The sequence below is a fragment of the Pleurodeles waltl genome, chromosome 4_1 (assembly GCF_031143425.1).
Source record: "Pleurodeles waltl isolate 20211129_DDA chromosome 4_1, aPleWal1.hap1.20221129, whole genome shotgun sequence".
In the NCBI taxonomy this organism is placed as follows: domain Eukaryota; kingdom Metazoa; phylum Chordata; class Amphibia; order Caudata; family Salamandridae; genus Pleurodeles; species Pleurodeles waltl.
This window is the reverse complement of record NC_090442.1, coordinates 422,684,914-422,701,262: the sequence shown is the minus strand read 5'-3', so window position 1 is coordinate 422,701,262 and position 16,349 is coordinate 422,684,914. Positions and strand designations below refer to the sequence as shown.

Genomic DNA, 16,349 nt, shown 5'->3' with positions numbered 1-16,349 from the left:
ACATTCACGCACCCACTCAGAGTCTCACAGACCTACACAGACACTCTCACACCTAGAGACACCCGCTCACACCTACTGTCACACCCTGACAGACACGCTCACACCCACACAGACCCTCTCACAAAAAGACACACAATCACAACTAGAGAGACACTCTCACACCCTGAGAGACAGGCCCTGCAGCCAACTCCCGTCCGGACGTGCGCCGCGTGGGGTTGGGTGGTTATAGGGGGCTGGCCGCAGAGCCAGGCCTTGCAGACAACCACTGCTGCGCAAGGACTTTGGCATGCGGCCAACCCCCATAACCGGGGGGCACGAGTTATAGTTATTTTAAGACACGTGTTATAGTTACCTGAAATAACTCAAACTTTAACTGCTGAATTACTATGGTTTTGTGCAAGTAAATTTGGAATCTGTAATCTTTGTTTTTTTGAGTGAATATATATATATATATATATATATATATATATATATATATATATATATATATACACACACACACACACACACACACACACACACACACACACACACACTAGAATACAGGGTCATCCATTCTGCTGTATTACTACAGTTCTATAAGTAGCTGGTTGCTCAACAAAACCTCTGTTTCATTAGGTTTCTCAGCACAATTTGTGACACATTAGGGTCAAAAGCAAATAAGATCTCAGAAATTCTAGAGAACCCACCTAGCAAGAAACAGCTATTCAGAGAAAGCCAAACATGACAGTGATGCAGACCTGTATGCACCTCAAATTATGGTGACTAAGACCTATGAAGGACTTGTTCACCATAGTGTTACTAGGAAAAGATCTTGATTCTGGGTGCTAGCTGGTAGGACCACCACATCTCACCTACCAGAAATTAACAAAAGCAAATTTCGAAGCTGGATACTGACGCCCGCTATTGATGTGTACCAGCAATCCAACTGGCTGCTCTTTGTACCTGTGACAGCAAATAAATACATGAAGCCTCTACTGTTGCCTGCTCAGCACAGACTTTGTATAGGTATTCTGTTGATTCTTGCTATGCACCCCGTACAATTTTCAGTACTTTATAGTAACAGCAGTGTGGGTAACGGGCGAATGCTGGCAGCAGCATCTCCAGCCAACAAAAGGCACTGGTTTGATTCAGTGTGGAAGATTCCTTTGGATTTACTTCCAAGGACAGATCATAGCACGGGAGGTTTCTGTTGGTCACCATAAAGGGACCGTGTGATAACTATCAGTATAGTGGCTGTACCTCAAGTTAGCTTAGACTAGTTCCCTAGATCCAGAGACATTATTACATGAGAAAAACAAATCATGTTGGTAAGCATTGTAAAAATGCAAGACTAGTATGTGCGATTTAGTTGGTTGACAGGATAGAAAATGGGCATTTTTTCTTCTCAGAGGCTGCCCTCTTTATTTACGGCAAATGTTTCAAGTTATGTTTTTGTGCTATGTAATTTTATAGTAGGTCGATTAACAAAATGGTGGTCTCTTGAGTCAGAACCAGAGTAATCAGTCAGTAGGTTTATAGTGCACCTTGAGAAAAAGGCAATGTTTTAGGGCTTCCTGAGATGCAAGTACTTCTTGATGCTTTGGGTTGCTGATTCTTGCTCAAGCAAGCTTTCTAAAGGAAGACAATTGCATAGGTTTAGCAAACAAATACAATGAATGCTGAAAAAATGTAAAATTATGAGACGATAAATGTAAGAAACCTGCAATTGGTAGACTTATTTCAGCATGACAACAGCCTTATGTTGAATCTGTATAGAAACAGTTAGATCAACTACTTAGTTTAGGCCCGTGGATATATAAGATCAAATTATCCCACCTGTAAAAGCTAATCTCTTACATTTCTACATAGTGTGACCACACATTTCTACATAGAGAGACCACATGCATGGAGAGCAAGATTGTGGAGAAGCAACAAGCATTTAAAAACACAGTCTCGACACTATATGAACTCATGAGTATTAAGTAAACGGCTTCTTTTTGAAAAAAACATTCACACTTAATTTCACTAATACAGAATGCTCTATGATGGTGGTGTATAAAGCCCACAGAATCTGCAGGAAATCAATTTTGTTCCTTGTGATGGGAAGTTGTTAACAGTGCGAAAATGCAAAGAGCTTTTGTGGTCCACTCAGGGAGTATCAAGGTACAGAACTCGTACTGGAAAGCCTAAGATATTCATGTATTCAGTGGTCAAAAGCCTTTTGACTTCTCTGGACCCCCAATGAGTCACTACTGGCAGGGAACCCGACCTAATCTATTTTTACCGATTTGATCCTCAAAACAAAAATACAGAAATTGGTATACATCGAACAAATACACAAATTATGAAATTGTATTTAATTTACACAAAAAAATACAAAACTCGAAACTGTAATTGAAAAGTTGAAGCTTTTCAAACGTATTTTTTAAAGATAAAGTTGTATGCTGGACTCTAGCATATAACATTTTCACTTCTAAAATTATTATTTTTGTTTGCTCATGTGCTTCAACTGAGGCCACCCTTTATCCATACTAGACTCCGTTTGTTGTACCTGCGCTGCTCCCATAAATCAATTTTAGGATCTCAACTTAATTTTTAGGCTCAAAATTCAAATTACTTCACATTTATAGAGTCTTTTAAAATATTTGTTTTTTATGTACTGTACTAATCTGCTAATATTATTTAGGTTTATAAATAGTTATTGACCCCGTGGGTCTGTGGACGTCGGGTTAAGAACCTGCACTGATCTTCCTTTCTCTGACGTATCCAACGAACTGCATACGGACACGGGCTTTCGATATGGCTTTACAGAACCTGAAATAACTTTGCTGTCGATATCCAGTCATGCATTGTTTGATGACTTTATAGTAGGTAAAACGATGCACAGCAGTTACATCTAATACTGTTTGTTTCCTTTGAGTCTCGTGTAGTGAAACAGTCTTTGAGCCAAACCAAACAACCAGTAGCGGACCACTAACAAATGCTAGAGATGAGCAGGGCGGGCATGGGAACTGGCTTATGAGAAGTCCTATACAAGTTTTGAAAAAAATAATGTCTTAAAATGTGTAAACTGGTTCAGATCTTTACATAGAACTTCTTGAACTTTAACGGGCAGTTTGTCTGTGTCTGGCACGGCGAAGGGAAAAGGAAGACATTTGGCTTACCTGCTACAGTAGTCCATTATTTGCGATTCCTGTGGAGTAAACTTCCTTATTCTTACTTTTGCAAATGGCTGTTTGCAAATATAGGACTGGAGTACGAGTTGCGTCCGTAAGTGGTACCAAGACTCTTCTGTGCACTGTTTAAAGGTTTGCCTATATGTCCTTTTCTGTTTGAGCAAACAACACCTGCAGCAGAAGCTCCCCCCGCACCAGCCTGTCTGTGAAGACAAGATTGCAAGGTATTGGTATGTGGTTGTACATTTCTGGTGTTCTGTGCCAACTCTTACTCTTCGCTATTTGCTAAGCCACTATTGGTGCAGAGTACAAGGTAGGACTGATGTCAGCAGCTGTTCCTTGCAATGTTCAGAATGATGTGTAGCTCGCGAAAATGATAGGCAGCGGGGGGATGCAAGGGAGAAGCCACATTTCTGCATATGTAGTTGTCCAGCTTTAATTCCAGAAGTCAGCCAGATTACTTTAGATGTCCTCTGGAAATGGCAGGCGCCAGAGGGGATTCAGAGGCTGATGGGGTTGAAGCACAACAATGGAACAATGAGGATTCCAGAGAGGGTATTTAGAGGGAGCCCAAAACCACCACCAAGGCGCAAAATCTGTTTATTCTGTTTTAGCACTAGATGACCCAACTTAAGGTGATTAAAGCAGTGCCGTAAGGTAAAAAAAAGTTAACTTGTATACTTTATATTTTGCTCTTGTCACTGTAAATGATCTTTAGTTGGTTATTTAATAAAGTGATGTAGTCATTTATATAGACAACTCACTTCTTAGGAGCACAGCTACTGTCTGGGGCCCATGCTGTGAAAAGCATCCTCAGAACGCGGTTTGTATTATTACCCCAGTAAAACAAATGATTGAGCATTTCCGAGCACATAGGTTGAAAGAGCCGACCCAGGAGGACGGGGGGGGGATGGTGGGGGTAGGTTCCTCAGTAGTGGTGATAGAAGGCATGGCTGGCAGTGGATTAGCTGTGACGGTTGTATCCCTCTATTGATTTACGTTGTGACTAAAGGGTATAGCAAAGCACTAAAGTATGATTGTCTATCTTTAGGAACTGTGATTGACCCACAAAATAAAAGTTACTACAAAGAGCTCGTGGATTTTTGCATGAAGACTGCCTCCTTTGAAAGTGGTCCATCACAAAAACCTAACAGAAAGAATCTCACATAGAACTGTTGGACATTCTGCATACAATAGCAGGTCATAGGAGTGAGCACTGTAACACCATCACTATTGTGCAGGTAGTGGCAATAAAGATCCTCGATGTGCCTACAATGTTCTGGAAAAGGGATTCAGAATTAGGCGTGCCTAGGCCTAACCAAAAGGCTTGAACTTCCTGCAGTAAGAAGGGCAGATGATCCTCTGTCAGTCGCTCTGGGGTGGTGGAAGATGCGGTGGAGTGGCAGTCAAGAGCATGGTGTACCGCTTTCGAACTATCTGCAGGTTCCACCTGTCCGATGTGATAGTCTTCCAACCCTGCAGGAATTATCGGATCCTGTCTCCAACTGGATGGCTGTGCTCCACTAAGGGCACGCTAAAGGGGTTTGCAGTGGGCCGAGTGACTCGCTGATCTGACTGGGAGTGGGGTGGGAGGGTAGGGGGTGTGATGTAAGCTGCAACTGTGAAACTGCTGGGCACCTTGCTGGGGATGAACTGCCTGATGGTATGAGGTACCTCTGCCGAAGCCAAGAAAGGAACAATAGGGCTTAAGAAGTTGGCAAGGTGGGGCACAAACCTAGGGAGTGTGCCGTGGATCAGCTCTCCTTAAAACACTCTAGAGTGGAACAGGCCTTGTCCCCAAGGAGCCGAGTCCCATCAAAGAGCATGTCTATAAGGGATGAGTAGACAATGACTGAAAAGCCAGTGGACCACAGTCAAGCATGACAGTGAATGGCAACACTGGTGCCAATGGCCCACTCGATGGAGTTTGGGTTTTAGAAGTCACAACGAATTGTGAACATGGCTGTATCAACATCATCCTGTATGGAATGAGTAAGGTCTTCTGAAATACCTGAGAGGACCTGAGCTACAGAATCCTAATAGGGTGGGAGTAGCAGCCAGGAGGCAGCTGGCATTCACAGTTTTGAGGGCCATACTGGTGGAAGAAGATACCCTTCTCCCAAAGGTTTTCACACATTGAGACTTCCTATCAGGGGGAGTAGCTGGAAAGTATTTGAGTTTGTCTGACTCGTTAATGCCTACACCACCAAGCTTTCAGGAGAGGGGTACTGAGACAAAAACACAGGGTGGCTCAGGACAGGGAGGTGGGCATCTCGCAATATGGCAACTGACCCAGGGGACGTTGCAAAGTTTGGCCCAGGCCCTTTAAAAGTTATTTGGAAGTGCCTCATTGAAGGACTAGAGGGGCTCAGTAGATGGGTAGAGTGCTTCTGTCAAGGCACTAATTTTAACTTCTAAGTCGGGGAGATAGAGGTTAAGAACTACAGCAGTCCTATGTATGACCATAGCACAGGAAGTACTCTACTCAGTGGCAGAACTAGTGGGTGACAGATGACCTGAGTCCAAGAAATTGTCAAGGCCACTGGCCTCTTGAGGGTCATCCTACCTATTTTCTTGGTGATAGGATTGCCATTTTGAATCACTCACATCGTAATCATTGTCTGAATCCGTATCAAATAAGGAATGCAATGTATGTGTCCTTCCTTGTGGAGGCGGCAAGCCGAGTGGAGGTGCTAAGTCAAGTGGTGGGGGGAAGGGCTTTGGGGGGAGGGTTTACGTTTCGACAGAAGTTGAGTGCGGTATTGGTCGAAGTTGTAAAAGCTCCAACTGAGTGGGGGCACACAATGGGCACCTTGTCCTCTGGCGTCAGTGAAGTCGTAATCGGTGTTGAGGCTCTGGGAGCCAACTTGGTGAAGGAGGCAGAGTCAGAGCAGGAGACAGAGGAGACCAAGTGAGGGGATTGGAGGGTCCAACTAATGCAGAGGGCGAACCTGCTGACAGAATCCCAGAAGGGGGGCCTCTCAGCTCCTTAGGGCACATAAGCACACTCAAGGGAGTTGGAACGGATTGAAAGAGTTAGAGAATGGCCTCATGGCACAGTTTGATCAGTGTCACAGAACACCCCGTAAGCTTGGGTTATGACAGGACAAGTTGCGGGATGGGCTCCAAGGTCCACCGACATTGGGAGCAAGATTGAGTGGCATAGCGACACCCTTACACCTTCTCAGAAGAATGGGGGGGGGGTCGCAGGAAGGTGCAGAGTCCCGCCTGAATTGTTTATGTTTCTTCTTCAACTTACCTGAAGACTTGGAGTGCGACGATGACAGGCTTGTGCAATGACTCTAGCAACTTCTGGATCTTGTACGGGACTGTGATCGACCCTTCAACTTTGATCAGTCTCATCGTGGAATCTTCCAGTGCTTGGTGATATATAGCTTCGTCTTGAGATCCCACATGGCCTTTGGGTTCATTGATGGGCAGGTCTTAGAGTCGTGACTCAGCCCCAGGCACAAGTATATCTGATGAGGATCCGTCACAGACATTTGTTTGCAACATCTTTACAGGGTTTGAAACCTGTCGCCTTGGAAGGTGACATTTCCCTTACACATTGTAAAATATGTTTGGAAAAAACTGTCCTAAAGAGACAAAAGCTAGCTCTGATCAGTGTCTGGTGGTGCAGAAAGAAAGCAACTGACTTCAGTGCCCAGGAGTGGCTCTATATGGGCTGCACATCAATTCTGGAGTGGAACAGCAATTAGTCCGGAGACATGCGGTGTCACTTATCGGCATACTGAGGTACTGCTGAAAAGTTTCTGGATCTAGTTTGATGATTAGGGAATAGTCAAAAGGTGAGGAATAGGCTATTCTCTGCACAACACTGCTCACGTTTCAAGAAACCAGTCTCCAAATGTTTATCCCAGTTCTAAAACATCATTGCACCCATCCATGTCTTCTCCCTGTGGCTTTCTTGCAGAAGCTACCTGATAGAAGAGAAGGAGGGAGAAAAGAAGAGCAGCTCCTATATCTCTACTGTTATTGGTGCAGTTGTACCTATATATTTCAGACAGAATGGAGTTTCACTGCCCTGACGATTGGGATGGGAACCATCCTCTGAAGTGGACCTCGGCACTCTGAGTGACAAAGTGCTACTACAGAAGGAGTCAACCCTGAACAGGCAGCAAGGACATTATCTAGATCACTAAAAGTTTAAGTCATAGCGGCGAAGGAGGATTGGCAAGATCAGGAGGTGGAGGGCAGAATTGCCTTGAGGGCACTCCAATAACAACAGCAAGCATACGCTCTAGCAATGGGTGGCTGTTTTTTTGTTTGGGGCTGACTAGTTCATAATCTGGTATGCATCTTTATGCAGAGGACTCACATAGGTCTAAACCTTTTGGAAACTTGAGACCACATGTAATCAAGGTATAATGCCTTCTCTTGGGTTGGTCAACAACCATATTCCTAAAAGCCTATCCAGGAGTGCAGTTCCTTGAAGTATGCCTTACTTAAGGAGAGAGTTTTACACACAAATTCTGCTGGCTTATGTGCAGGGAACCAAAAATAAGAGGGTGAAGTGTGGTTCCATGTGGTGTCCAAGCACCCACACTTTCTTCAATAGAAGATTAAGAAGTTTAAAAAAATAAAACACATCAGATCGTATTTATGCAACGGAAACATTGTCAGAAAGTTACTGTTAGACTAAAGGAGCCACCCTTGGGTAATTATGTATGACCATCAACTCCCTTTATCTCCTTTATTTAGGGCTAGAAAGCTTCCACAGTTGTCATCAAGGAATCATACCACGCAGCCAGGTCACTTGGAAAGTTTCTCCCCAGGTTTGCCACAACACAGACAATCATTCCACTCCAGGCTACTCGAGAAACCAAAGGCAAGAATGAAAATGGTGTATAACCATGTGTAGGAAGTTGGCTCTGTATGCACTATTTCAAAGTAAGAAATAGCATGCACAGAGTCCAAGGGTTCCCCTTAGAGGTAAGATAGTGGCAAAAAGAGATAATTCTAATGCTCTATTTTGTGGTAGTGTGGTCGAGCAGTAGGCTTATCAGAGGGTAGTGTTACGCATTTGTTGTACACACACAGGCAATAAATGAGGAACACACACTCAAAGACAATTCCAGGCCAATAGGTTTTTATATAGAAAAATATATTTTCTTAGTTTATTTTAAGAACCACGGGTTCAAGAATTACAAACAATACTTTAAATGAAAGGTATTTCACTCAGGTATCTTAGGAACTTTGAATCAGCACAATAGCATGTACAGTTTTGGCAAAAATGGCAATAAGCTATTTTAAAATTGGACACAATGCAAAATTCAACAGTTCCTGGGGGAAGTAAGCATTTGTTAGTTTTGCAGGTAAGTAAAGCACTTACAGGGTTCAAAGTTGGGTCCAAGGTAGCCCACCGTTGGGGGTTCAGAGCAACCCCAAAGTTACCACACCAGCAGCTCAGGGCCAGTCAGGTGCAGAGGTCAAAGTGGTGCCCAAAACGCATAGGCTTCAATAGAGAAGGGGGTGCCCCGGTTCCAGTCTGCCAGCAGGTAAGTACCCGCGACTTCGGAGGGCAGACCAGGGGGGTTTTGTAGGGCACCGGGGGTGACACAAGTCAGCACAAAAAGTACACCCTCAGCGGCACAGGGGCGGCCGGGTGCAGAGTGCAAACAGGCGTCGGGTTTGCAATAGGTTTCAATGGGAGACCCAGGGGTCTCTTCAGCGATGCAGGCTGGCAAGGGGGGGGCTCCTCAGGGTAGCCACCACCTGGGCAAGGGAGAGGGCCACCTGGGGGTTGCTCCTGCACTGGAGGTTGTATCCTTCAGGTCCTGGGGGCTCCGGGTGCAGTGTGTTTACCAGGCGTCGCTGGGGGAGCTCAGGGGGGTCAACTCTGGCTACTCACAGGGTCGCAGTCGTCGGGGAGTCCTCCCTGTAGTGTTGTTTCTCCGTAGGTCGAGCCGGGGGCGTCGGGTGCAGAGTGGAAAGTCTCACGCTTCCGGCGGGAAACGTGGAGTCCTTTTAAAGTTGTTTCTTTGTTGCAAGTTTTGGTTTCTTTGGAACAGGGCCGCTGTCCTCGGGAGTTCTTGGTCCTTTTAGATGCAGGGTAGTCCTCTGAGGCTCCAGAGGTCGCTGGACCCTGGGGAGCGCGTCACTGTTGCCCCGCATCCAACGAGCCTCCTCCGGCGGCAGATCCTTCACCTACCTCGCCGCCAAGACCTGGAACACGCTCCCTACCTACCTCCGACAGACTCAAGACCTACTCGCCTTCAGAAGACTCCTCAAGACCTGGCTCTTCGAGCAGTAGCAGTCCCCCCCCACCCCTTCCTCCCCCCAGCGCCTTGGAACCCTAACGGGTAAGTAGCGCGCTCTATACATTTCTGTGATTGATTGATTGATTGATTTCTCTTGAAGTGGGGAGACAGGCCGGTAGGGCTGGGGCCAAAGCAGTTGGTGTCACCGTCTTCTCTGCAGGTCTTTAGGTCAGCAGTCCTTCTTCGTCTTGGGTTGCAGGAATCTAGTTTCCTAGGTTCTGGGGAGCCCCTAAATACTGAATTTAGGGGTGTGTTTAGGTCTGGGAGGGCAGTAGCCAATGGCTACTGTCCTTGAGGGTGGCTACACCCTCCTTGTGCCTCCTCCCTGAGGGGAGGGGGCCACATCCCTATTCCTATTGGGGGAATCCTCCAAAATCAAGATGGAGGATTTCTAAAAGCAGGGGTCACCTCAGCTCAGGACACCTTAGGGGCTGTCCTGACTGGTGGGTGACTCCTCCTTGTTTTTCTCATTATCTCCTCTGGACTTGCCACCAAAAGTGGGGGCTGTGTCCAGGGGGGCGGGCATCTCCACTAGCTGGAGTGCCCTGGGGCATTGTAACACGAAGCCTGAGTCTTTGAGGCTCACTGCTAAGTGTTACAGTTCCTGCAGGGGGGAGGTGTGAAGCACCTCCACCCAGAGCAGGCTTTTGTTTCTGTCCTCAGAGAGCACAAAGGCCCTCACCACATGGGGTCAGAAACTCGTCTCTCAGCAGCAGGCTGGCACAGACCAGTCAGTCCTGCACTGAACAATTGGGTAAAATACAGGGGGCATCTCTAAAATGCCCTCTGTGTGCATTTTTAAATAAATCCAACACTGGCATCAGTGTGGGTTTATTATTCTGTGAAGTTTGATACCAAACTTCCCAGTATTCAGTGTAGCCATTATGGAGCTGTGGAGTTCGTTTTTGACAAACTCCCAGACCATATACTTAATGTGGCCACAACTGTACTTACAATGTCTAAGAATAGACTTGGACACTGTAGGGGCATATTCCTCATGCAGCTATGCCCTCACCTGTGGTATAGTGCACCCTGCCTTAGGGCTGTAAGGTCTGCTATAGGGGTGACTTACCTATGCCACAGGCAGTATTTTGTGTGCATGGCATCCTGAGGGGGATGCCATGTCGACTTTGCCTTTTTCTCCCCACCAACACACACAATCTGCAATGGCAGTGTGCATGTGTTAGGTGAGGGGTCCCTTAGGGTAGCACAACATATGCTGCAGCCCTCAGGGACCTTCCCTGGTCACAGGGCCCATGGTACCACTGGTACCTTTTACAAGGGACTTATCTGTGTGCCAGGGGTGTGCCAATTGTGGAAACAATGGTACATTTTAGGTGAAAGAACACTGGTGCTGGGGCCTGGTTAGCAGGGTCCTAGCACACTTCTCAGTCAAGTCAGCATCAGTATCAGGCAAAAAGTGCAGGGTAACTGCAACAGGGAGCCATTTCCTTACACAATGTAGCTCCCATACACCCAAACTTCTGAAAACAAGCCCAAGGGAAATAAGCCTTAAAAATCACTGGCTACCAGTAGATGCACAGAATACATGCAACATCCTATGCACCATTCACAAGGTTTGCTTGGCAAAAGGCAGAGTGGTTTCAAAAACTGCCACTCCACTATCCCTGAACCTGTGCCCTTGATCAGCTAATGCTAATCTGTCAGCCAATGGGCATCAGATGGCAAAATGTGAAGGGGAGTGAAGGGGAGTCTAGGGAAAAAGGAGCTGGAACACTGACACTAGGACAAAACCCCACTGCCTCGAGCTTCCAAAAATGAAGCTGTTCGGGAAAGTCTTAAAGTGAGAGCACACTTAAAATCCAATTCCAAAGCTAGGCATTACACCTGGAATCTAGCAAGACCAATAACTTGTGATCCTGCGTACCATTGACAAGGCTTAATAGGGCATAAAACGAAGATTGGTTTAAAAAATCTAGCATCATACCACAACCCTATAGAGCCACTAATCAGGTAATTTTAATCTGATCAACCAATGAAGGATCAAACAACAAAAAGTTAGTGGCCACTCCCAGAGATTCCAGGGTCAAAACTTGAGGTCAAAACCATACCACATTCCCTGTAGAATGGTCCTAAAAATGATGAAGCTCAGGTTGGCCTTATATGGGTGTTTGCAAAAAAAAACAACAAAAACAACAAAAAAAAAACAACAGCACCCGTATATGTCCTATATGATGATCCACCTTTAAATATGGTTGGCCTATAATAATCGAGCACCTTCCTATAATTATCATGTAAATAATGCTTCAAGGTGCCTTCATGGTGATGCTCTAGCACTATACAACATTCTGTAATGCCTCATAAAGTAATAAACCTATTCCACCCTGGATCAAACCCTGATTCTTCCTGGTGGTTGGCCATCCCACTCAATGATCACCATGAAAAACCTCAATCCATCAATCTTTCTATTGATAACTCGCTTCTCCGTTCAAACATACCTAGCTGCAGCAACAATAGAGCTACATAGCACATCAATGTCCAATGGAACCATCCTAAAACACCCAAAAAATGCAAATAACCACAGACCAGTCGCACAAGTCTTCTTTATTGCAAAAGAAGAAAAATATAACGAGCAACCAATAAATAAAATAAATTAAAGCTAACAATTGACTTAGTGATTGCAAATCAAAGAACTCATGAAGGCTAGCTTTCTGCTGAACAGCTGTGATAAGAGAAGAAATGACATAGTAACGGTGGATAAGGTTCGCACCTCACATCTGGATGGATTACAACGATCCTTAAGCCTATCCTTGGCACTTACACATTAAGTTTATTGACACTGTGCTCAGCAGTGGCCATAAGGGATTTAGTGGATGTGGAAAAAACTCCAGAATATACAGATGGGGTAGCACAGAAGGCTGAAACACAGAAACAGTCTCTCTTAATGACCAACAAGCAGGATACCAGAGCTCAGCTCTCACACCAATGTTTTTTTAGCACTCACACAATTTTTAAACCAAGAATCGGACATTTGCACATGCTGAAAAGATAGGGCTATGCTTCATAATCTAAGCAAACCCATGAAGAAACTTGGATACATCTAACATCCACCTACCAACCAAAAAATTTATGGAAACAGGTTCATCCTTTTCTGTTAGAAAACAGGGTCACAAGATGGCAGGCTTAAAATCTTGTAATGCAGAACTCTAACTGAATCAGTCACCAGTAACGTTCCATCGCAGCGCCATTACCTCCCTAATGCAAGGGTAAAGGCTCAGGGATATAGTGACTCACACATAACCACAGGACTACAAATGAGCAAAAACTTGATCAGTTCTTGGCTACCCAAGGTTATACAAGTGAACACAATTAGAAATAATAAATTATTCCGGCAGACATCACAATACAAATGCACTTGTACATACCTACATTAATACATCTTCACAGTGCTTAATTTGTGCCGATGGTTAAAGGTGAAGGGCACCTACACTCATTTTTGGGGATTCAGTGTAACAGAAAAAGAAAGAATGAGAGAATGGCAGAAAAAGGAGAACAAAGATGGTAGAAAAATATAGAAAAAGCGTGACAAAGGGATAACGCAGGAATAAAAACGAGCCTGCAATAGTTGGCTTAAGATAGAAAGTAAAGGGTGGTGGAACAGAGGCCAGAGGCATGAAATGGATCGAAAACTAGGTAGCCTTGAAATTCGGCAACACCTTCTGCGGTAAGCTAACCACACAAATACACATTTAACAAGCATTGGCAAAGCCGGTAGGTCTACCCTATACAAGAGCTATTGGCTTTGGCAATGTGTTTTGCCATGTTGTACACCTGTGTGGCTGCTGCTTAGCATGGCTAAAAGTTAGTGGCGTTGAGTGTCAGGTTGGAGTGGGGGAGTAGAGTGTTGAAGAGTGGATTTGTAGGAATGACGTAAGGTGGAGTACGAAGAGTAGAGTGTTGTACAGTTGAGTAGAGTTTAGTGGTTCAGTGGCAGAGTGGAGTAGGGTGGAATAGGGTGGAGTGGGTGGAGTGAGGTGGAATGAAACAGGATGAAGTGGAAGGGATTGGAGTGGACTTGAGTGGGGTAGATTTGATTGGATTGGGGTGGGTGGGTGGTTTGGACTGGAGTGACATGGCTGGGATGGAGGAATCTGTGATGGGGTTGATTAGATTGGGCTGGAGTGGGGTGGAATGGACTGGAGTGGGGGGGATTGGATTCACTGGATTGGACTGGAATGGGGTGGGGTGGATAGGACTGGGGTGGGGTGGATAGGACTGGAGTGGGGTGAATGGGCTGGAGTGGGGTGGATGGGCTGGAGTGGACTGGAGTGGGGTGGGCAGGATGGATTGGAGTCGACTGGATTGGGATAGAGAGGATGGATTGGAGTACAGTGTGGTGGACTGAAGTGCGTGGGGTAAGCTGGTATTGGGTGGGTGGACTGGAGTGGGGTGGATTGAAATGGGGTAGGTGGATTGGACTGGAGTGGGGTGGACTGCTTTGAGGTGGAGTGGATTGGAGTGAGGTGGGGTGGATGTATTGGATTGGAGTGGGGTGGAGTGAACTGGGGCGGGGTGGAGTGAACTGGGGTGGGGTGGACTGGAGTGGGGTGGATTGCAGAGGAGTGGTGTAAACTGGATGGATTGGATTGGAGTGCAGTGAACTGATCTGGGATGAGGCGCGCTAGATTAGGGTACAGTGGGGTGGACTGGGGTGGGGTGGAGTGGAGTGAAATGGGCTGAAATGGGGTGGGTGGGGTCGAATGGAGGGGTGGACTGGATTGTGGTGGGTTGGACTGGTCTGAGGTGAATTGCTTTGAGGTGAGGTGGACTGGATTGGCAGAGGGTGGACAGGAGCGGGGTGGATCAGATTGGGGTGGATTGGAGTGAGTTGGAGTGGACTGGAATGAGGTGGAGTGGATTGGAATGAAGTGGATTAGGGTGGCGTGTATTAGGGTGGGGGTGGACTGCATTGAGTGTGGTAGAATGGATAGGCGTGAGGTGGACTGAATTGGAGTGGGATGGACTGGATTGGGCTGAGGTGAATTGGACTGGGCTGGGGTGAATTGTGGTGGACTGGACTGGAGTGGGGTGGACTGGTGTGAGGAGGATTGACTGGAATGGGGTGCTCTGGCTTGAAAGGGGGTAGGTGGTTTGGAATGGGGGTATTTTAACGTGGATTCTATTGGATTTGGATGGACTGGAGTAGTGTGGGATGATTTGTATTGTAGTGAGGTGGATTGGAGTGGAGTAAGGTGGGTTTGATTGGAGTGGGGTGGGTTAGACTGGAATGAGTTGGACTGAAGTAGGGTGAGTTGGAATGGGGTGGGTTGGATTGGGGTGGATTGGACTGGGCTGGATTGGGTGGACTGGATTGGTGTGAGGTGGACTGGATTGGTGTGGGGTGGACTAGACTGTACTGGGGAATTGTGTTGGATTGGAGTGGGGTGAACTGGGCTTCAGTGGGGTGGACTAGATTGGGGTGAGATGGATTGGAGTGGGGCAGATTATTTTGGATTGGAGTGGGTTTTTTGGGATTGGAGTGGTGCAGGGTAAAGTGGTGCAGGTTGGTGTGAGGCAGGTTGTTATGAATGAAAGTGGGGCAGATTGGAGTGGGGAAGACTGAAATGGATTGGAGTAGGGTAGGTTGTTTTGGACTGAAGTGGGGCAGATTATTTTGGATTGGAATGGGGCAGATTGTTTTGGATCAGAGTGGGGCTGTTTGGAGTGGGGTAGATTGTTTTGGATTGGAATGGGTGGCTTGGGTTGGTGTGGGGTGGATTGGATTGGGATGAGGTGGATTGGATTGGAGTGGGGCGCATTGCTTTGGATTGTAGTGGGGCAGATTGTAGTGGGAGTCGGGAGGTTGTCTGGATTGAACTGGGGCAGATGATTTTAGATTGGAATGGGGCAGAATGTTTTGGATTGGAGTGGGGCAGATTTAAGTGCGACAGATGTTTTGGGATAGGAATGGGGCAGATTGAAGTGGGGGGAATTGGAGTGGGACAAATTGCTTTGGATTGGAGTGGGGCTGACTGGAGTGGGTGGATTGTGTTGGTGTGGGGTGAATTGCATGGGAGTGTGGTGGATTGGAGAGGGGTGAATTGGGATGGAGTTTGGTGGACTGGGATGGGGTGAGATGGATTGGATTGGAGTGTGAAGTATTGTTTTGAATTGGAGTGGGGCAGATTGGAGTGGAGCGGATTGTTTTGGATTTGACTGCAGCAGAATGTGGCAGACTGGAGTGGGGTAGACTGGAGTGGGGTAGATTGTTATGGATTGGAGTGGGGCGTATTGTTTTGGATTGGCGTGGGACAGATTGGAGTGGGACAGATTGTTTTGCAGTGGTGCAGATTGTTTATGATTAGAGTGGGGCAGATTGTAGTGGGTTAGGAGGATTGTAGTGGGTTGGGTGGTTTGAACTGGAGTGGGGTGGATTGGTGTAGGGTAAAGTGGGGCAGACTTCAGTGGATTGTAGTGGGGCGGATTGTAATGGGGTGGACGGGGGTGTACTGCACGATTATGTCTTAAAGTATCTTTTCATATATTACCCATAGTAAAGAAACAACATTGCATTGCAATAATTGGAACAAGATAATCTTTTGAGAAGAGTGGTCACAAGCATACACATAATAAAACATAAGTGGAAAATGAGAAAAGATGACTTGGCAAAATAAAACAAAGTTAGCAATAAAGAAATAAAACTTTGCAACTTTGTTTGTCCTGCTGGGCACATTTTTGACAGTCACAAGCCTTCGGTTTGCAAGATACTAGAAGTTAAAAGAATAAAATAGTATCTCGATCACCTCAGGAGCAGTGGACAGGCACTGATTAAGTTGAATCAGTCAGTAGTTGGTCCCTGCACCATAGACAGGAACGGAAATTATGCCATGCCTGAAAGTGGACGAATTGCGAGGCTGTAAAGAAGAGTGCCAAGCAAGCCAACAAATTG

General features: G+C 46.1%; 1 protein-coding gene across 3 annotated transcripts in view; it reads right to left on the bottom strand.

The window, feature by feature from the left end:
* The window catches only part of OPTN (optineurin), a 309,738-nt gene that overhangs the window by 66,241 nt on the left and 227,148 nt on the right, over positions 1–16,349 (bottom strand). The window lies entirely within an intron of this gene.